The sequence below is a fragment of the Polyodon spathula genome, chromosome 9 (assembly GCF_017654505.1).
Source record: "Polyodon spathula isolate WHYD16114869_AA chromosome 9, ASM1765450v1, whole genome shotgun sequence".
Classification (NCBI taxonomy): Eukaryota; Metazoa; Chordata; class Actinopteri; order Acipenseriformes; family Polyodontidae; genus Polyodon; species Polyodon spathula.
In genome coordinates this window covers 34,966,035-34,988,019 of record NC_054542.1, presented here as the reverse complement: position 1 = coordinate 34,988,019, position 21,985 = coordinate 34,966,035, and the positions used below count along the sequence as shown (strand labels likewise).

Below are 21,985 nucleotides of genomic sequence, written 5' to 3'. Positions count from 1 at the left end.
CTACCAATAAAGGTTTACAGCAATACAGCGCTCACTCAGTTTAACAATTGATTCCTCATATATTCAAATCAGCAGCCCTGTAAACGTCAGTACCTTATTCTTGCAGTGGCTGATCTACGGTCAAGCCTCTGAAACAAAGCACCTTTCTATACTGTACTTGAGCGCATTAAAACTTCAGAATCTCAGAAACCCTACCCTGCAAAGATCTACAAACACTGACTCTACAGTCTCTCCTCCACTCAGTCTTTTATGGTAGAATTCAATCATTTGTCCTGTTTGGCTTCAGTCAGACAGCAAGCATTCTCACAAAAAGGTCAGCGCTGTGTGTGACTCGTGTGAAAATGCTGCTGCAGAATTTCTACACAGATGCAAATCTCCATCACCTTTAAGGCAGCAACATTTTTTTTTTTTTTTTGGTATCCATTAAGGAAAACATAAAATTAGCCTTAAATCATTTTATCTAGCTGTATACATTCAGAGAGAACTCTGACAGTACAGCAGCAGCTGCTGCCAATACCTTGAGATTGGAGGGTTCTGTCCCAATGCTTTTGTAAATGTCTGCAGTAAGGAGCAAATCCACAGCGCTTTGACATTAGATACTGAGCCAACAAAGGAAAGCATCTCCAGCTCTTCAGCCAGATTCAGCTCTACTGTTAAGACTGTATAAAACAGTAATAGAGCACCAAAAACACTCTGTCAATGTCCATCATTTATACGCCTTATAATAGTGATAAGTTTCTTTTAAGGCTCATATAAGTTATATATATATATATATATATATATATATATATATATATATATATATATATATATATATATATATACACACACACACACACACACACACACACACACACACACACACACACACACACATATATATATATATATAATATGAAAATGTACATGTTACGATATACAAAACAAAAGGAGTATCAAAGCAATGTTAAAGAAAATTGTCCCTAAATCTTGGATTCCTCAAAATAGCCACCCTTTGCCTTAATAACAGCCTCACAAACACGAGGCATTTGGTTAACAAGTTTCAGCAGGAAATCACCCAACATGCCTTCCCAGCTCTTCTGCAGCAATTCTCAGAGATGTAGGGCACTTGTGGGTAGCTTTGCTTTGACTCTTCTGTCCAGTTTGTCCCATACAAGTTCTATGGGATTGAGGTCTGGAGACTGGGCAGGCCAGGTCATTAGATTGAGTTGTCCTTCACTTTCCTTCTTCGCCAGATAGTTCTTGCAGTTCTCTGAGGTGTGTTTATCTTGCTGAAGAATGAACGACTGCCCAACTAGCCGTAATTCTGATGGAATTGCATGCTTCTAAAGTATGCTATGATAGCCATGCTGGTTGAGCTTGCCATGTACTTGGTAAAGATCATCAACTCTGTCACCAGCAAAGCAACCCCAGACCATGACACTGCCTCCTCCATGCTTGACAATGGGAACCACACATGCAGAACCCATGAGCCCACCCTCTCTGCGCCTTACAAATACTTGGCGGTTGGACCCATATATTTCAAATTTTCACTCATCAGTCCATAAGACCGACTTCCACTCCTCAAACTCCAGTTTCTGTGTTTTTTGGCCCAGGCAAGTCTCTTCCTCTTATTCTGCACTCTTAACAATGGTTTCTTTGCAGCAATTCTTCCAGTTAGGCCAGCTTCACGCAATCTCCTCTGAACAGTTGATGTTGAAACATCTGTACTCCTAGTAGCATTTAGCTGAGCTTGTATTTCAGGGGCAGTTAAATCGCCGGTTTCGCAGACCTGTGACTCGAATGAACTTGTTCTCTGATTCTGAGGTCACCCTTGGCCTGCCTGACCTTGTTCTGTCCTCATGAGTGCCAATTTCTTCAAATCGTTTGATAGTCTTGACCACAGCAGTTACAGACAAAGTTATTGCGATTTGTCTTAAAGATTGACCTTCATTTCTTAAAGTAATTACAGACAGTCTTTTTTCTTTGCTTAACTGAGAGTATTTTGCCATTTTCTGCTCCCTTACATCCAGGAATGACAAACTTGTGCCTACGCTACCTATATTTATAGTAATCATGGACCCTCACCTGTTAATAATTGGTGACAAAAGGTTAATTAGGTAACATGCTAGTTAACTCAGAGAACATCTGACAAAGACACTTTTATACTTAGGCCAGTGTTCTAACACCGTGTTATACACATTTCAGACATTTAACTGACTTGGGCTTCAGACTGAAATCCCCTTGCTTTGGCTGACCATTTCATTGAAATTGACAAGATTTACATTTTCATTTAAAAATTAATTTTTGAATGCAATTTGCTTATGATTATCAGCTTATATCAGTACACGTATCATATAATGAAATATTAAGTGTTTATACAATAAAAGCATAGATAATCATGAAAAACCTGGTTTCAACCAGGTGTACTCAAACTTTATATATAAAAAGAATAATACAAATAAATGCTGCATCCCTATTGGAGAAATGTTGTGTTGTACTGAGATTATGTAAGATTACAATATGAAAAATAAATCTCTCATATAATTACATCTACAGTATGTGTGTTATGTATACAGCCAGTGCATTCATTCATTCAGCAGTTTATACCAAAAGGTTATTGTTGTCAAACCCCCTGTAATAAACTGCAGTTCCATGAATAAAAACACACTAAACTACCAATTAAAGCAGACATGGTTAATCCACATCTGAGTCCCATTTGGTGAATACAGTGTGTGCGTGTGGGAGAGAAACCTCAAGATCTGGCTTGATGTAGTCAACTCTCTATTCAAATTTCTTCCCAGCCTCTAAACAGGGCTCCTATGCCACCCTCTCATCATTCCACTCTCAACACCCTGTCTCATGTCTGAGTGTAGACAGGCCTGAAAAATGACTACCTCAGGGGCACAAATGAGGGGGGTTCAAGAGGTGCGATGAACCTGGCCCCAGGAAGCCCAAAAAACAAAGCGCCAATTTGGTTTACAATATAGTTTCTATTAAAATAGATCTCCCAGAGATAGCATATAGCACCTGTGAATTTAAAAAAAAAAAAAAAAGGTTATTGCTTAATTTTTAGATCGTCTCTGTTCTGCCTGCGTCATTTTTTCCAACCCGTATTCCCGATGCTGTGATTGCATACAAACTGAGGCGCTGCGGCTGCTGTGATTGGCGCACAGTTTTGAAGAGGGAGGGGGAAGGCGAGAGATGACATTTAACACTTTTACATCAGAATGTAATATGTTGGATTGTTATGGTGATACTGTGTTACTTATTGTACTTTATTTAGTTTTGTATAGTTAAGACGTTAAACATACTTACAATTAAACAAAGATCTGTTCCCACAGTGCAATATGGAAACTGAACTATACCAGGGCAAATTGTTCCATCTGTGATCATCGTTTTTGCTGAACTATTCCTGTAAACTGGCCTTGTCAACAGTACACGCTTGCCCCAGACACACCGTCATGATTCGATCATGCCATTTTATTTTTAAATGTATTTATTATTATTATTATTATTAAAGAGAACAGAATGGATGATAATAAAAACGTACATGTTTGGTTTTATTGAATGTACTCTTTACTGAGCGGTCTAGTCCCAAAAGATCGCCTCATTCGAGGGCATTAATATATTAAACATGGACCAATTCAGTCAGCTGTTGACAAAAAAATTAACACTGGTGAGCACCGTTTCCAGAGTTCCTTGTATGTATTTAAAGGTCTGTACATCACAAGCCAAAGATGAACAAGTGTTTCTTACCAGTAGTGCCTTTTGTAATGATACTGTGGTCTTTTTCACTTCTTGGCTTTGGGATATATTTGAAAATCGTTACTTACAAAAATATTTGTAACTAGAATAAATGCAATGCTAGCATCTTGTTACCAAAATAGACGTGTTGCTTGCAGCTGTAATATAACTGAATGTACTGTTTATTATGGGCTTTCAAAATAGTCAGTAAATCTTTTAAAAAGTGGTACATAATGGAAATAGCATAGGGGTACGATGGTGCAAAAGCAGTTTCACCATGCTGAAAATTTGAATACACAAGGTTTGACAGATTTGTTTTTCTTACAGACAGAACAAATCTTGTTTACGTCATCATATATATGTAATTATATCATATATATATATATATATATATATATATATATATATATATATATATATATATATATATATATATATATAAATATATAGGAAAAAAAAACATTTAATTTTTTAGCTGTTTAATAAAATTACCAGGACATGCATTTTGACTTATTACATTTCTTTAAGAAATATGGGTTGGTATGCAGTTAAAATGGAATCAGATTATTTAGGAAATTACGCTCAGCACGGTCTAAACAATTTCTATTGATATAAATAGTTAGTTTGATAAAAACTTAAATCCGACATATCGGTTCGCTATCAGTGTAATTCAGTAGTGCTGCTTTGTATTTACATAATGCTTTTTTTTTTTTTTTTTTGGTGGGGGGGGGGGGGGGGGTCTAACTTAGTTGTGTCAGGGGCCCAAAAAAATCACCTATGAACCCCCCCACCCCCCATGGAAAACAGTAGATGCACCCCTGGATTGCCTTCATGGTTGAAGAGACTGTACAATGTATTGCATGCAATTGCCAAAACTGTACTGTATTAATAATCTGGAAGAACCTGCATACTGTAGTACCCAACGAGAATGCATATTTTTAAAGTATCCACTTAGTGTTAACTTACTCCAAATGTTAGGAGAGCACCAAAAAAAAAAAAAAAAAAAACACCCCACGCCTGAATGGTTGCTCGCACTTTAAACCAATTGTTACCTTATTCACAATGGGATTAAAGTGATGTATATTGCCAGTTGATTGTCATGTTATACCTGTAACTTTCTTTCGCTTTTCTTTTCCTAGGTTGGAAAGCATTCAAATGCTAGGTAAGGAAGCCACAAAAAAGATCCAATATGTGCCATGTCAAATAATAGTGCACAAAGGTGTATTGAAGAAATGTTTTCTGTTCAGTAACAATATGACGGGAGTGTAACCGACTGCTTTACCCAATAACGAGCGAAAAGTATTGTTTATTTTCATGTGCTACAATGATCACGTAATTCCTGTTCCCATAAAAAAAAACACAGAATTTGCAAAAACAGCATTAACAGCATAACCCTCAGTAAGTAAACCTCAGTAATGCTATTGCTTTATGAAAATGTGTCTTTTTCCTTATTTTGTTTATTTCAAATGGCAGGGATTTAAAAAAAAGTTTGTATCAGTGTTTTGAAAGGATAGCCAACCATGAAAACACCATGCTGGTCCCAGCCCTAGTGCAACCAACAGCTATGTAACGTCACCTAATACAGTAGCTATACTTTCATAATGAATGCCGTTGACAACGAAGCCCATCAGTGCCTTCAAATCACCAGTGAAGACTCCTATCCAGCACAGCAGGTATTCTGTAAACATTTCAGATTTTGTTGAATTTGAAGGCCTACAATAGTACAGGAATGGCTACAGTACAACAAAGATGCAAGAGCAATATAATTGAAATACTTTATCTTAAGCATAAGCATAAGCTGAGAGTTATTTCTCCCTTTGTTTAAAACAATTTAAAAGCTATTTTGAAATGACGATACTTGGCATTCACACCCTAGTTCTATTAGTCCTTTGCTCCATACGCTCTCCAATCTACACTCCTCACGTTACAACATTAATGTAGGGTTCAGAAGTTTCATTATGCATAGTCTGAGGTTTTGGTTCATTAGTTCCAATTCCAATGTGGTAGTGAAGAAACTGTCCACAGTACACTATTTCACTGTACAGTGCATATACTTATGGGGAAAAGAACAAAGATCTGAAGGGTTGCTCAACAAATGTTAACCTACATGTGGGGTTCAAGGGGCAGAGCTAGGCACCAACAACCTATCATCTCCTGTCATCAATTAAATCTACCTTATTTAAACATTAGTCACCTCTACCTAGCTGTCTTGGGTTTTTTCGTTTTTGCATAAACCCAATTGATTTTCAAGACCCATCAACTTTAGTATACCTCAATAATGGAATACTTACAGCAGTCGTCATCGGATTCAGAGGATTCCCAGGATTTTCTGTCATTACCAGATCATTCTCCTCCAGCTTCAATCCAGGGTCCATCCAGTCTCCATTTTTTCTGCCCTTCTGGTATTTCAGTTACATCTGATCAGGCTCTCGTCCAGGTTCCAGTTCAAATGTTGCCTACCGTTCCTGCCACTCAAACATTGAATCGGTGCCGATCCAAGCGACTTCGGCCTCAGGATGCCCCTCCAGATCGATTGTTTTGGAAGGACTGGCCCATGAATAAATTAATAAAAACCCTCCTTAAAAACTGTAATGCGATTCCAGCAGGGAGTGATAAGAGTCTCTTTTTATTCTCTATTACAATTCAGTCTCAACAGAAGCAGGTTCTTCGGTCAGTTCTCAACTGTCAGATCTAGATAAAAGTGTGTCTAATATGGAACAGGGAAAACAATCTACAGCGCCGCCATTAATTCCAGCATCAAATACTGCAGCGCCGCCTACAGCTTCTTCCGGTCCAGCCCTAATTTCAGCCAGCAAAGCAGATCCTCCAATATACAACCTCGCTACTGCCTTACATACGGATCCTCCTCTCCATCTGCAGCTAGACATCACACTGTATCTCCACAAATCAGACGTAACATTCTCGAAGGTAAGGACATTAATCTTGTTTCACTATCAATGACGACTTCGGAATTCTTGGACCATAGAGTAGTGGATTGCGGAGATTTGGCAGTAACTCTAAAATCCAGAGATCCCAGACGGCTTAAAAATCTTACATTAGGGGAATTTGTCCTTGCTTTCTCCATATTCAGAGATGTTATGCTTGGTATATCCTAACCGCAGAGCTGAATTGGACTCATACGAATACTACATCGTGGAGCTGTCTGTCAGATACGGAGGGACTATGTTTTTTTGAGTATCATAAAGCATTCTCTGCAAAAGCAGTAGCGATATTGGCAGCAGATAATCACATCAATTGGGCACAGCTTAACCCAGATCTATTTAACAGAACTTTTGGTGGTCTAAGAGCTAACGCATGTGGGGTCTGCGCTTCAACAGCTCACTTAACATCCCTCTGCCCTAAAGCTGCAATTGCATCAACTTCTAAAGCACCCGGTTTCTCCGCTAATTCATACAGATCTTCAGTACCTAATCCTATACATTCTTCAGCTCCCCTCGATCAGTCCACAAGGAAAGACAAATACGGGCGCAATATTAGATTTTCATTAGGAAGACAAATCTGCAATAATTTCAGTACTGGCTTCTGTTCGAATAGGCAATGCAATCTTATTCACATGTGCAGCAATTGCGGAGACGCTCACGCTAATACAATCTGCCCTTTAAAATGCAAGTGCTCACAGTCTTTACTCCTATAAACATCCCGGCATTATCAAGTAAATTACAGAATCATCCCGACAGTAATTTAATTAATTACATGATCGACAGATTAAAAAAAAAAAAAGGTTTTCAACCGGTCTGACTCAAATTCCTTTCTTCCTCGTTTAAAAGCAAAAATCTTTATTCAGCGACTCAAGAACATTAGTGCAATCTCTCATCGAAAAATAAATTATAAAAGGATTTATAGTCTGTCCATTTTAGCTCCTCCTTTTCCAGTATATAGAATTAATCCTATTGGCATTGCCACGAGGAAAATGTCAGAAAAAAAAAAAAGGGTCTCATTATTGATTTATCAGCACCACAGGGGTCAAGCATTAACTCATTAATTCCCCAAGATCAATTTTCCCTGCATTACATCGCTATTGCAGACGCAACATATTTAATTAAATTAGCAGGTCGTGGTTCCCTGTTAGCAAAAGCAGATATATCAGATGCATTTAAAGTAATGCCAATCCATCTGTCTCTCTGTCACCTGTTTGGTATATGCTGGGAAGGGAAGTTTTATTTTACCACCCAATTGACTTTCGGCTGCCGCAGCAGCCCAAAGATATTTAATACCCTGTCGGAAGCATTATGCTGGATTCTTCTTAATGTCTATCATGTCCCATTCTTGCTCCACTTGCTGGACGATTTTTAGTAATTTCTTCTCCTTCAGATGCACCAGCAGAAGCGATTTCCAATCTTAAAAGCTTATTTTCTGAAGTTGGCGTTCAGCTTTCAGAAGAGAAATCAATCGGTCCCCTTCATTCTTTGGAATTCCTTGGAATCATTCTAGATACAGAAAAGTTTGAAGCCAGCCTGTCTGAGTCTAAACTTAACCATATTCGTTTGTTCATTGAGGATTTTCAGGACAGTGAAACAATTAAAAAATGGGCACTGCTTTCATTGCTGGGTTACTTAACTTTGCAATACGTATCATTCCACAGGGGAGGACGTTTATATCTCGACTGCTAGCGCTGGCATCAACAGGAAAAAAAAATAAATAAATCTGGACTCCTATATAAATATCTCCTCAGAAGCCAAGAAAGACATTAAAATGTGGTCTGATTTAACTATGGAAGTCATATGTCTATCTGCATTTTTCGGGTTTTTGAGATGTTCTGAATATACAGTTCCTTCTATTGCCAGCTTTCCTACCCTCGGTATCCGCTGCAGTGACCTCAAGCTCATCCCAGATTCTCATTTCATCTTATTTCTTCGCATTTCAAAAACAGATCAACTGCGGCAAGGACAACGTATTCAGCTTTCTAAGATCAACTCTCCTCTGTGTCCCTTCACTTCCATGTTGAAGTACATTGCAGAACGCAAGGCCATTTCATCCTCCGACCCTTTGTTTATCAATTCAAGCTGGTCCATTGTATCAAGGCATTGGTTTTCAACACACCTTTCCACCGTGGTGTCCAGAGCAGGTCTTCCTTCGCAATTCTACACTCCTCATTCATTTAGAATAGGGGCAGCTACTTCAGCTGCAAAAGCCAACATTAACCAGCATTTAATTAAAAATACGGGGTGCTGGACTTCATCAGCAGTTGAAACTTATATTCGTTATATTCTATTCTATTATACTTCTATTCGTTCTTCATCATTTGAAATATCCTCCGCACATCAGTCCATCATTGCTAGTATGTCCGGAGTGGGGACGACCTTTCTGCCTGAGCCACCAAAGATTTCCCCCTAAGAAACAAAATTAAAAGAAAGGTTTTTTTTTTCTTTCCACTGTGCAGAGGGTCTTCACATAGTCAGACCCTTCCATCTGCATGTATGTTTCTTTTGGGATTCTTCTTTCAGATCTGATGCCTCTATGTGAGGGTCCCCAAGTGGTGGCATCCCTCGTGTTTGTCGGGTCTCCTCAAAGACGGTGGCCCCTCTCCTGTTTGTCGGGTCTCCTCAGCGACGGAACCCCCCTACTGTATATGTTGGGTCAGGAAGAGCCGGAACCTCTTTTGTGTTAATAACACTAATTCATGTTTTCTTTCTGGTTCGTGAGCCTCTTCGTATGTCGGGTAACCTCAGAGACGGTGCCCCTCTCGTATGTCGGGTCGCCTCAAAGACAGTGGCCTCCCTCCTATTTATCGTGTCTATCGATCAAGTAAATGTTGGGCCTTGAAGAGGCGGAACCCCTCTCTCCATGTGTATATGTTTACTAACTCTGTCAATAAACACTATCAGGGGCCATAGCTCTGCCCCGTGAACTCTTAAAAAGCATGGTGAACACCCAGCGAGGTTATTTTCAGTGTAATAAAAAAAAAACTGGATCATGTTGTGCATGCTTTGCATTCAAGCAGATAATTACAAAATGTTTGATTAATTAACATTGGGCAGACACAATAACATTGACCAACTGTACAGTAGTTGCCCTATGAGTTTCTATTAAAAAAAGACCTTTCACTTCCTGTTGAAACCAACTTTAAATACACCTGTAATGTTATGGTAGTATGCTCAGAATAGCAGAGTTGTGATGAAACAGCAGCCTAGAATTGACAATAAGAAGGACCCTGACCATGGTCCGACTGCCTGCTGCATCTGTTCTCAACCTGGGATTCATAACCAAATTTAAATTTAATTCAAATTTATTCATTTAACCAGAGCAGGGCCCGAGCTACAGCATACAATCATAAATGCAACACAGCGTCTTGTACGTTACACACAGGAATGAGATTTCTAAGTTTAGTTTACCTTAAACAGAGTAGACAATGTGCTATTAATTTAACAAAAACAGTCTCAATGTCTGTCTTCAGCACAGGTAGCTAGGCTGCTGGTTGACACAACAAAAAAAAAAAAAAAAAAGCCTGCATTTTCTGAATAAATTATTTAGTTAAACTGTGTTGTTTCTTCCTGTGGCCAATAATTAGCTTTACATACGAATCCAAGCAAAATGACAACATCCTACACTTCGGCCTTAAGTTTAGTGGTCTTCATGCCCTCTAAAAATTTATTGAACTGAAGGCCATTTTGGCCTTGCCCTGTCTGTTAGCAATTTAGAGTCCTGGTATTATAACTATAGATACCATAATTAATGATAAATTGTCAAAAAATCCCAATAGTTTACACCAGGGGTACCAAAGATATTACCTCTAAAAAAAAAGAAAAAAAAAAAAAGGTAGGGAAACATTGTTTTTCATTTTTCACTTATTTTGTAATCTTACAAAAAATGTTTTGGAAGGACGAAAATGTAGTAGTTTATTATAACAAATGACTGGAAATTAAGTATCTTTTTTTGTATTATTTATTTTTTTAAACTCAGACTCATAAGTTAACAGAGTGATAAAAAACATTCAGAAAAACGCTTGCCTTTCAGTGTGACATTATGACAAAAATGACACTAAAAGAATGTCTTAACCAAGTTTCATTGCAATTGCAGTGTGGTACTGTGCTATACAATACTGTATGCACATCTCCACTATGTCCACGCTACCCGGGATGCAAATTTTGCTATTCATAATATATTTGCCAAGGTCTTGTGTAGCACTATAAGTCCCTGCACTTGCTTCCTATTAAATTTGATTGATTTTAGAATTTCGCTCACTATCTAGAAGACACTACACGTCCTTGGTCTTCAATATTTACAGGAATTGTTGATGCCTTTGCTCCTCGTTGCAGCTTGCCCTCAGTAAATAATTGGTGGTTCCCAGAAGTCGCTTAAAAGCAGGAGGGCCCTTTAGTTGTTTTGCCCCATGCCTCAGGAACTCTGTCCCAATTTCAGAAATGCTGGCATAGTTGAATCTTTTAAATCAGTTTTAAAAACAGATTTGTTTCATTAGCTTATTTTTTGAGCTGGACTGATTGGCCAATGTTTTTTTTTTTTTTAGTTTTTACTGTAAAGCTCCCTGGGATGTTATGCATGAAAAGCGCTATATAAAAGGCAAATTGTAGTGTACTGTAAGTAAGCATGAGTCCAAAATAACCTGCCCTGTTCTTCAGCAGGTTCAATTGCGATTCACACAAGGAGGACTGGAATGCACTTACAGCACGCCTGGCATTTCTCAACGATTAAAATTGCGGTATGTCTCACTTCCAGACCAAAATCCAATATACCTCCCATGAGCATACTGTAAATGACAGAAGCACACATGTTCAAACTCTACTGTTTACTTAATCGACTGGTAACCAAAAAATGTCTTTCTGTACATTGCATGCTGTAGCTTCTCTGGTGTCAATGCACTAGATATTGTAAGATAGGTCTAACCTATTATACAGGAAACGATTACATATTGTGCAATTGCTGTAGGTTTAAAATAAAAAAAGCACTGCAAGATGTCCTGTGGTAATACAACACATTGAGCTCTCAGTCTGAACTACACTACAAAGCGAAGGTCTTCATATTAAATACTGTATGTTCATATTAAATATTAAGAAGCACTTAACTACAGTAACTAAATCGGTCAGATCTAGGAATTAAAAGGAGAGTTATTCCCTTACGACCACTATAAATGGACAAACGATAATACAAATGCTTGAAACAGACTAAATTCTACTACTGGACAGAAAAGCCAGATTGCATTACATATAAACAATATTGAAGATGGTTGGATTATTGTATTTAGGACTTGTTTGAAAACCACATAACATACGTACTAGGTTTCTGTGTCGTAAGTTATTATTGATGCAGTTTGGCATCACTGACAAACAAAAAGTAGACGCCCTATTAAAATTGCGTTCAAAAGAAGAAAAAAAAACATTTCTTAACTAAAAGAGTTGGTAAAACCAGTACATTAAAACAAAAAAGACAAAACACATTCCGCTTGTTGAGAATGATAATGATAAGCAGGAAGTCAAAGTTGCATTGCTGTAATGGAAGCCATTTGATCCTATTATGTACAGGCTGTGTTTGATGCACACTGTCAGGCTACGAAGGCACATGCCAAGTTTCCTGCATTTCAGCACAGTTTGAGCAAATGTCTCTCAGCGGTGGGTACTGTATACCATAGTTACATCTTTGTTACCTATTCTTTACCCAGCAGGAGAAATGGGCATTCAACTGATGCAAGAAAAGAGATGGAGCTAGAACTAGAGATATAGATTCTACAGAGTCAACAGTATATGGGTGTAACGTCGTAAAGGCAAAAGTGTATGGTTGGGGGCAGAGGCATTGATTCAGGCTTTATTGCAGAGGGAGTATTTTTAACAATAGGTAGATAGATTACGTTTATAATTAGGCATGCTTCAAGTCCAAAGGTAGAGCACAGCACAGTCATGCTACAGAAAGAAGTGTTGCTAATATATTTATTGACTGGTGAAATACAAAGCTGCTGCAGTATGTCCACTTATTTTCACAAAACAAACATTGCACTTTAAAAAGATAGTGTACAGTGCAAAAGCACCCCATGAAAACCACATATGTAGGTGAAAAACACTAGAATAAAGCTGTACATTTAAAATATATACAAAACGTGAAATTTTCGGTATATTAAAATAAAAGGGCTTTACATAAATCTCTGTAAGAAACTGAAGTGTCCAGTCTTCACTGAACCTTCATCATCGACGATGTAACTAACCGTAATCATTAATGAACAGACCGACTTTTTTTTTTTTCCATGTCAGCCGTGATATTTCCCCTCCATGTGCATCACTTGCGCAGAGTTATTAAAAACTGGAAATTAATGGTGAAAATTACTTTCAGCTAAAAGTTATGGGGGGGAATCATTCAAAATAGGGGCGTTGATTCGGCAGAATCCAATGCATGTACTGTATCCTTTGAGGGGCAGGAGAAGTACTATACATGGGAGCAAAATAGAACTAAACTCAAAAATGGATATATAGTTTTTCATTGGTTTCACAAGAATGTCTGTTTTAAACCTTTCCATGTTTAAGCCAATCAAAAGCACTAATTTTAGCTAATTTTTTTTTATTTATTTATTTTTTTTTTTCAGGCCTTGTCGCCAGGAGGACACACAATCTACAACAGCACCTACAGTACGTAAAGCCAAAATTAGTGTCTTCATTCATAGTAATTTCAAACATGTTGGAATCAAAGCTTCATTTGTTAAGACTAAACAAACACTATTTTTCAAACACTACTAATTTGAATTCAAGCAGAGGTGGTCTGCCAAGTGCACTTGATTAGCACTCTCCCACAACAATCTGCCAGCAGAATGTGCAGACAATGGAGAGGTGAATCAACTGCAGCTTTGGAAGGCAGCTGTCAGTGTCTGGCAACACAGGCATCATGTCACTATGGAAACGTGATTGAGATGTTGCTCAGAGTTAATGTGCAAACAAGTAAAGTAACTTATTCCACACTATGAAAAATAAAGCAATAAGCCACATAAAAATACCTTCTGGTTTTTCAGCGGATTTAGCTTTCCAGTCCACAAAACAGAAGTCTGCAGTTTTTAAGTTACTTTTCTGTGACCTCTATACAGGTCTGCAGTGTTAAGAGTGAAAAAGCAGAACTGGTTCCACTGCCAGGAGACACCCTGGCAGCATCAACATGTCACAATTACAGACATCATCAACACGCCCCCCCTACAACTCCATACAGCTTTGGTTCCTGTGCCCGGATAAAGCTGAAACACACTACAGTACAAAGACCAAAGTACTCCTTTTTCTCCAGGCACATTTTCCTTTGTCTCAAATAACATTTAAAGGGTGCAGTCTCACACAATCATGTGCAATTTGAAAACTACTGTAACATTGAATTTAAAAAAATGCCACAGAGAGGGATAGGGTAAATCTCATTTACCCGTGAGCATGACATAAAACACGGGAAATCCACACCCATTTTCACATGGAAACCCGCATTTCACGTGAAAATTGAGGACTCCATTTTTGGAAAGGCAATTTTTTTTTTTTTTTTTTTTTTTTTTTTTGGAGACGGTTAAGCAGCTGTAAGTAAAAGTCAATTCTTTAATGCCCACTGGACAATTTGCAGATACTGCAGCAGCTTCCATGCAGACCGCATGGCATCTGTCATCAACACCTTAAACTTTTTATGTGTCATCCCTTCTCTTAGCATACATTTTGTTGCTTCCCCCTATTAACTTTGGTGAACATTACAATCAAAAGAACAATATTTTGTGAGATTGATATTATACTTTGAGAAATTACTATACTATTAATATAATGGGTTTTGTTGTATTTTACGGTTTGTTGCAACTTCAGACCTCTGTTAAACATAAAACCACACAAACATACTTAAATATACTAGGACAGACTTAGCAGACAAAGTTCTATTAATATCTATTTTTCTAATGACGATTACTAGTACAATCTTACATAGACTTCAAAACAGCTGCAGTAGACAGTCATCCTCATAGTATATGAACACGATCACGCCCTGTTCGCCCACCCTACTTAAGTAAAAAAATTAAATAAAAAAATTAAGGTGCATATTTATTCCTAGACTTACCCATAAAAAAAAACCAGCTAAATCTGGACTTTCACAAACATTGACTGAGCTTCTCTTGCACTCAGAGAGCCAATTTGCTGACATGTCATTAAAACCTTATGTCAAATGTTAGCGATGCTTTTATATTCTTTGGATTTTGTGTTAATCCATATTTTATGTGCATGTAATGTGATCGCTGTGAAAATCCTGTGTTTTGAATTGCATGCATGAGCGGTGGAAAGACCAGAATGAATAGACTTCATTGCCAGTATATCAGTTTCTAACAAAATCAATGTGACGCTTCACCTGTAGAGGAAAGCACAGGACCTGTAAAGCTTCCAAGTCACAATGCCACCAACTACCAATGCAGGCGGCTACAGATTCAGCATGAAAGCAATTCAAAATACTTAGTTTATTACAGTAGCCAGAGTGGTTGCCTTTTGTCTAATTTACTTTCTTTGCAAGACTTAACAACCAAACGAGCATGATGGGCCGAATGGCCTCCTCTCGCTAGTGAAATGTATCTTCTTGTTATTTAAGGTGCACTGGGGTGTTTTGGTGGAGACATTTGGCTTGAATACACTCTAATAGCACGCAAGAGGAAGGCATCCACATCAGTGGCCCGTTTGCTTTAGAAATATAGTAGTAGTATTAAATATAATGCTCATCTTTGAATTGTTCACTATTGAATTGCATGAGTCAACGGCTTAACTAAAAACACTGCTCTTTGCCAGAAATAGTTTTTTTATTTTTATTTTTTTTTTTTATTCTCTGAACTAATTATTAAATTATTTTGAAGTGGTGATTTTCAAAATATTGAACACTACAAAACTGTAAAATGAATGCATAGCATTTATAATAAATAAGTAATCCAATGATTGTGTGTATTCACAAACATCTGTATGGCCACCTCCCTTACATCTGTTGCCAGTGGGGGAATAAAAGTATATTGCCACAATTCCGATTATAATATGGTTTTGTTAACAATTATTTGAATTTAAAAATCTTCAGAGCAGTTTGTACTGCAGTTCTAATAGATTCAAGTGGGGTTTACTATGCCAAAAGAGGCGAAATTAACTTACATACAGTACTAATCTTGATCTGTAGGAGATCTAGTTCTGTACAGTTTCAAAAAGAGATTAATTACATCATTCTTTATGCCTTGGGATTTCAAAAGCTATAAAGCCTTTAAGACCTGGCTTTTGGTTTACTATCACCATTCTTCCCTTTTATTATATAAGCTACTTTTCTTATTGCATACTACACATTGATGTCCCTCATTGTTTTAAAAGCCTGATGAGATTATGTGGGCCGGTCGGTTCCAACAACTTGCAACTTCTCTCCGTTAGTCATCGGGGCAGTAAAAAGGTTAGGGGGGAAACTAGTAAGGTTTGGCTGTATTCCTAGTGATGGTGGTAAATTATTAGCCTACTTGTTAGAGTGCTTGAATATCTTTACAATGAGATACTGGTAGACTTTGACAAAGCAATTCTACAGCTATGAATAATACTTCAAATAATCAACGACCTGCCAAGCCATGTGTTGCAATGATCTCAACAAATACCATTTCAATTGCATTTCTCTGTGCTTGTAACATCTTTGGGCAATTCATTACTGCTTTGCATAAGCTGTTAATTCACAGTGTAAAGTAATGCACTCTTAGAGTATGTAAGGCTGGGACTTTTTTTTTTTTTACATTTTACAAACGATACATCATTTTCCAAGAGAGCTGGTGCATCCATGTCCTTAAAAGAAAAAAGCTCCAGAACCAACAGATGTAATGCATTTAGAGCTACTGATTATACACCAACATTGGACAATGCATAACTTCTTTTAAAAAAAAAAAAAAAAAAAAAAAAAAAAAAAAAAAAAAAAAAAAAAAAAAGTCTTACCTTATTTTCGTCTTGATTGGTGCCAAAAGCATAATTATCCATTGAATAATTAAACAAGCAAATCCAAGTAATTGATCATTTTAGGCAACCTCAACAAAACTTTTACAAAAAACAGTCCTGTATCTTCTTGTCCACTTCTTAGATTTTGTTTTTGTTAAGAATCAGGACAGCATTAACATTCTTTTTTAAAGAGGACTGGAGCTTGTTCACAATCTGTCCAGCCTTGCTGAAGACCCGCTCACTGGGGACTGACGTTGCTGGAATGCTTAAGATGCTTCTGGCCAAGCGATCGTTGTTGTTTTTCCACCATTCATTTATGTGCAGTGGTATAAAATTAACCTAAATACAATTGCCTTGTGTTTTTTGGACTGGGTGCATAATCAAAACTCAAGCAGGCAGAGGAAGCCGTGTCAAAAGTAACAAAAAACAAACCAAGAAAACTATGCACACAATTGACCATCGATGGTAATCAAATGATACAACGCACCACCCCCATAAGTTCTGTTATTGCATTTCAGGGAATGGCCACTAAAGCCACAGTAAGCAAGGATTGAAGGTTAGTTTAGGTTAAGATCTGAAAAAAGTCATTTTCAACGTGTACTGTATGATTAACATACAGTATATACTTAAAGTTTACAGAAATGTTTGTATACATTGCTCAAGACTGCAGGTTTGCCTTCAAACAAACGGCAGGAAACGTGACATTCACACTTTAGTTACAGTATACAGGCATGTGAGGAAGATACAAACAAAGTAAAGCATACAAGTTGTACATTTTATGTACCACACTACATGAACTAAAGTAAACAGTGTCACTGCTCAATGTTGTGGAACTGGAAACACATGAAACATTGAAACAGGAAAGCCATGACATCTATGTTGGGATCAATAACTTGGAAACCCTGGGAATTCCAAGCAAAGGCAACTTAAGTCAACAAGCCTATTCAAATGCATCCCTGAGGAGGACAAAATGTTGACCACCTACAGTGACAGATGTGTAACTGTGCAGGTACAGTACTGAGAGAATTGGTGCATGCATGCACAATTTTAAATTACCATACTGACAAACTTGAACACAGTATAAAGTACCACAAAGGTCTTGGTATTCTTGCATTGTAATAATGCATCCTGTATTGCTGAAACAAACAGCACATAGTTCTATTATTCTAGTACTGTAATAGTAGCATTAACATTTTGCATAAAGCCAGGATGGAAATAAGACTCATACTGCATAGCAGTTTCACCTAGACCAGGTTTTACTACGAGCTTCATTAGAACACGGTTCCTCCGGTGCGTCTTATTAAACTCATAGTAAAACTAGGAAATTTGGATCAAACTGCTACGCAATAGGATTTTTATTTCCATCCCTGCAAAGAATATCCTTTCATTTCACTGCCCAGCTAGCACTGGGAACCACACATGCTAAACGACTTAGATGATAGATATGTACTGTACACTAGAGCTCTGTTCTGAAGCTAAATTATTGGCAAGTTCAGTAACATGATATTAAAAATAAACAACTTCAAGCTGTACAAACAAAACCTTTTCTTTTGTGATACTACAGTACCTTAATAAAAAGCAGACGCTCGGTTTTAAGAAGGTCTTGCCTCCAAAAGTGCTGTTAGAAAAGCATTTATTAAGTTCCAGTTCTATGTTATGGAGACCCACCCCCACTGCCAAAATTGTGACATAAGAGCTTAAATGCATACTGAACTAGGTCTATGTCCCAAAAAAATAAAATAAGTTCTTTACCCAAAGTAACGTTGTAATGTTGTGCAAGCTACAGCAGCCGAGTAGGCAAAATGACATCTGCTGTTGGCAGACATGACCTTGGGACCATGTCACTAGGAGGATGATCTACATACAGTCCAGCTAACCTAGCACAGAACACAGTAGGGCATGTGGCTATCCAGTCTGTGAAAGTAGAATAGCTCTCCAAATATCACAGTTGTTCTTTCAGTCTTATTGGTAACTTGTTGAGTTAACAAGTAAAATTGTTACTTTTAAAATGTTTTTATCCTCTTTAAGACTGATAATGCCTGTGAAAATCTGAAACACCACCAACTTACTAAACAGGGTACAGTTCAGTCTCCATTTACTGTTAAATGTATCAGTTAGTCAGTGATCACAAGGAAGTCAAGAAACGAAATACGTATTGAAGACCCCACCCAACAATCTTTCTGAAACCTTTCTAAAAAATCATGCCAAGATGTCTGGCCCAAAACCAAATTAATTTTCTTGCTAAAGACCATCCATTTGTAACAATCTCCTGACAGCGTGACCTGAAACAGAAAAGATGCTGGGATGCCTCTTGAAATTCAGTACTTTCATTACTGAAAAAAACCTTATATTTAAAACATCACCACAAAATGCCTTGGCATACTGAAGAAAAAAAAATGTGTATTGCTGTATTGTATGGTTTGTTAAAGTAAGAAATGCACAAACCTTTTGAAAATGTGGAGTCTGAATGTTTGAATGTCTTTTCTATACACACTTTTGATTACACCATATCAAATACAAATGTGCTTTTATCCCCTCTGTTTAAAAACCTAACTGAATTGGAGGCCAGTTGTTTCTATTATTGATCATGCTTGATGGTCATATTTATTTTTGGATGACTTCATTACAGTAACATAGGTTTACAGTAGGAGCATGTCAGAAATGAGAACACTGAGGGAATTTGCAACCCCAACCAAGCCAACTTAATAAAATAAATCTAAACATTACAGTAAAGCAGTTGACATACACAGTACTGTAAAATTCTTTGACAGCAGCATACCTATAAAATCCTGTTACTTAAAGCATAAAGAAAAGGAAACTAGTGTTTCCCCTTTGCCACATAATGCAAAGGGCACAAACAGACTATTAGACTTGGCAAGTTGTGGATTAAATCCTTAAAAAAAGCACTGACTCATCCCTGAAGCAGGTCTGACTATAAAGGGGGGTACAGTACAATAGGGATGGCTGGGTAGGGCCTACATGTATTGTAATAGGAGGAGTAAAAATAAAGTGTTGCAATTTCAACAGCTCAGTAGCACATTTCTTGGAAACCTGACTTACACATTTCTACGGTGTACATTATGTGTCTTAATCTGAATGGAATATCGCCAAAGAAAATCTCTTTGCGTTTTGGCATGGCACTTACTACACCCACAGAGGCAGCCAAAAATGACTGCATTCCCTACCAATCACCTCAATGTTGAGAATTCACCTAACATCATCCAAGATTATTCAGGTGTCTCCTGTTTTCAGAACCAAAACAAGACTTACGTTCATATTCTGTTCAATTCAATTCAACCAAATATTGAAAACCCTTCTGCTATTTTTCCTGTAATTTTTCCTGTGGCCCAGAAAATTCATGATTTCTTAAAAGTATTTAAAATATACTATGTTCAATAGAGTATTTAGTTTTCTCCCCAATGTGAAAGTCACCTCCCCAGCAGGGGTTGCACAACAGCTAATGCAGCGCTCCCTGTGGGCCCCAATCCAACCAACCAGGATTCAGTCTTATATTTGCTAAATTTACTTGGACATTATTTAAACTGATTTAATCTCAAAACCAGCTTGATAGAAACTCCTCTAATAATAACTTGAACCCAATTCGATTGGGCATATAAACAAGGCAATGGCTACACAACTATGTACTCCACAACTGGAGTAACACATATTGCTCACACACACACACAAATCAATGTCCTTCTTGTGGTTTCCTTTCAGCTTTTAAAGGCAAGACCATTTCTTCAACCCCCTCCTATGTTACAAAACCTGGGTATTAAAGGCAATATTTTAATAGGTTTTGCTGCACTTTACCACAGTAAATTTACATGGTCATTTTGCAGTTTTCCCAAGTTTTTCCTTTGGTTTACTATACATTTCCTATAGTTTACCATTTTATATGCATTACCATGCGTGTCTGGGTTTTACAACTATGCGTTACCGTGATTTCATTGTGCTTTATTACACTACGGGAAACTGCCAAACGAGAATCATCTGCACATCTACAGTATACAGCACATATATGATAGAGGACAGTTGAAATTCAGTAGTTTCTGTGGGTGTTGCTAGATGAGTGAAGTAGATTTGAAGCTACAGGACCACCCGCTACGACTCACTGCAAAAGTCGTGACCCAAGACAGGCCAATTCAACACCTCACGTGTTTCTCATTTAAATCTCCTACAGCCCCCAAAGAAGAAATATTTACACATGAATACCAAGCGAATGCAGAAGCTTGCATTTAAATTATAAAAATGGGTTCACTCTTCAATGTAAGTTTTAAAGTGTTGTCTAATCATGCGTTTATGATGTTCAGTAGCCAGTGGTATTAATTAATAAAGGAATTTTACCACGCAGTTCTAGCCTACCCAGTTTAACGAACAGCTGTAAAACTGAAAGCCAGGCTGTACTGGTACAGCCTGCAACGCTTTGCGCCCTAAACATTCGTCTGAATTTTGTCAGGTGAAACTAACCAAATCATACTAAAATGACATATGAAAAACGGTGTACCCATATGTTTTTAATGAAGGCGGCTGGGATTCCATTTCAAGACCAAAGTTAATTCCCCACCCCCTAAGAGTAAACGAAGTGACCCCTTTTTTACAACAATATGCAATATGCAAAATAAAATTGAATAAGCTAAATAAATCACTAATCGCTTAGCTGAAGACACGATGTGAAATGTATGAATAATGAATGAAAACAAATTTCTTGTTGTAAGTCTAAAGTCTGAGAAGGTAAGACAGCATCACTTGTACCACAAATGAAGCATAATTAATTTTTATTTTAAATTACGTCCCGGACACACGTGACAATGTATTCCTTTGTTATTTGAAGTTATCAAAGGTGGTGAGGTACATCATAAGCATAAATATAGAGAAAAAAAAAATATATATATATATTAATATATATATATATATATATATATATATATATATATATATATATATATAAAACAGCAGCGATTTCCTTCCAGGGTGACCCCATAGTACAATTGCAACTCCTCTTTTCATGGAATTCTTATTATCATCACTCGTTGTGTTCACATTTCTTCATCAGAAAAACATAACATAAAAATGAATCCGTTATTCTTACCTCATCGTTGGAGATCCATCGTAATTATATTTAAAAAGTCGATTTAAAAATGTATTTAAAAAAAAAAAATCCTTTCTTGCTGCCAGTATTTTTTTTTTTTCCTTTTCGTCTCAGTTTATTTCTCTCAGAGCCGCCGTACTGCGGCGTAACCAACCCCGCGGGCCGATCCCGCCTTCTTTACCTCAATAGTATGAATGGAAAGGGAAGACATCCAATACAAAAAAGGAGTTTAGAGTGTAATATGATAGGCGTGAAAAGCTGTCATTTATCTACA

At 37.4% G+C, this 21,985-nt stretch overlaps 1 protein-coding gene across 3 annotated transcripts in view; it reads right to left on the bottom strand.

The window, feature by feature from the left end:
- The window catches only part of LOC121320719 (intersectin-1-like), a 73,720-nt gene extending 51,852 nt beyond the window's left edge, over positions 1 to 21,868 (bottom strand). For 2 of the 3 annotated variants that reach the window (XM_041259298.1, XM_041259299.1), the window contains exon 1: positions 21,712 to 21,863. The gene's annotated coding sequence lies outside the window, so the exon portion shown is untranslated. Of the gene's footprint in view, positions 1 to 21,711 lie in introns of all 3 variants that reach the window. The other variant, XM_041259300.1, reaches the window with a different exon arrangement.
- Between the last annotated feature and the right edge of the window lie 117 nt (positions 21,869 to 21,985).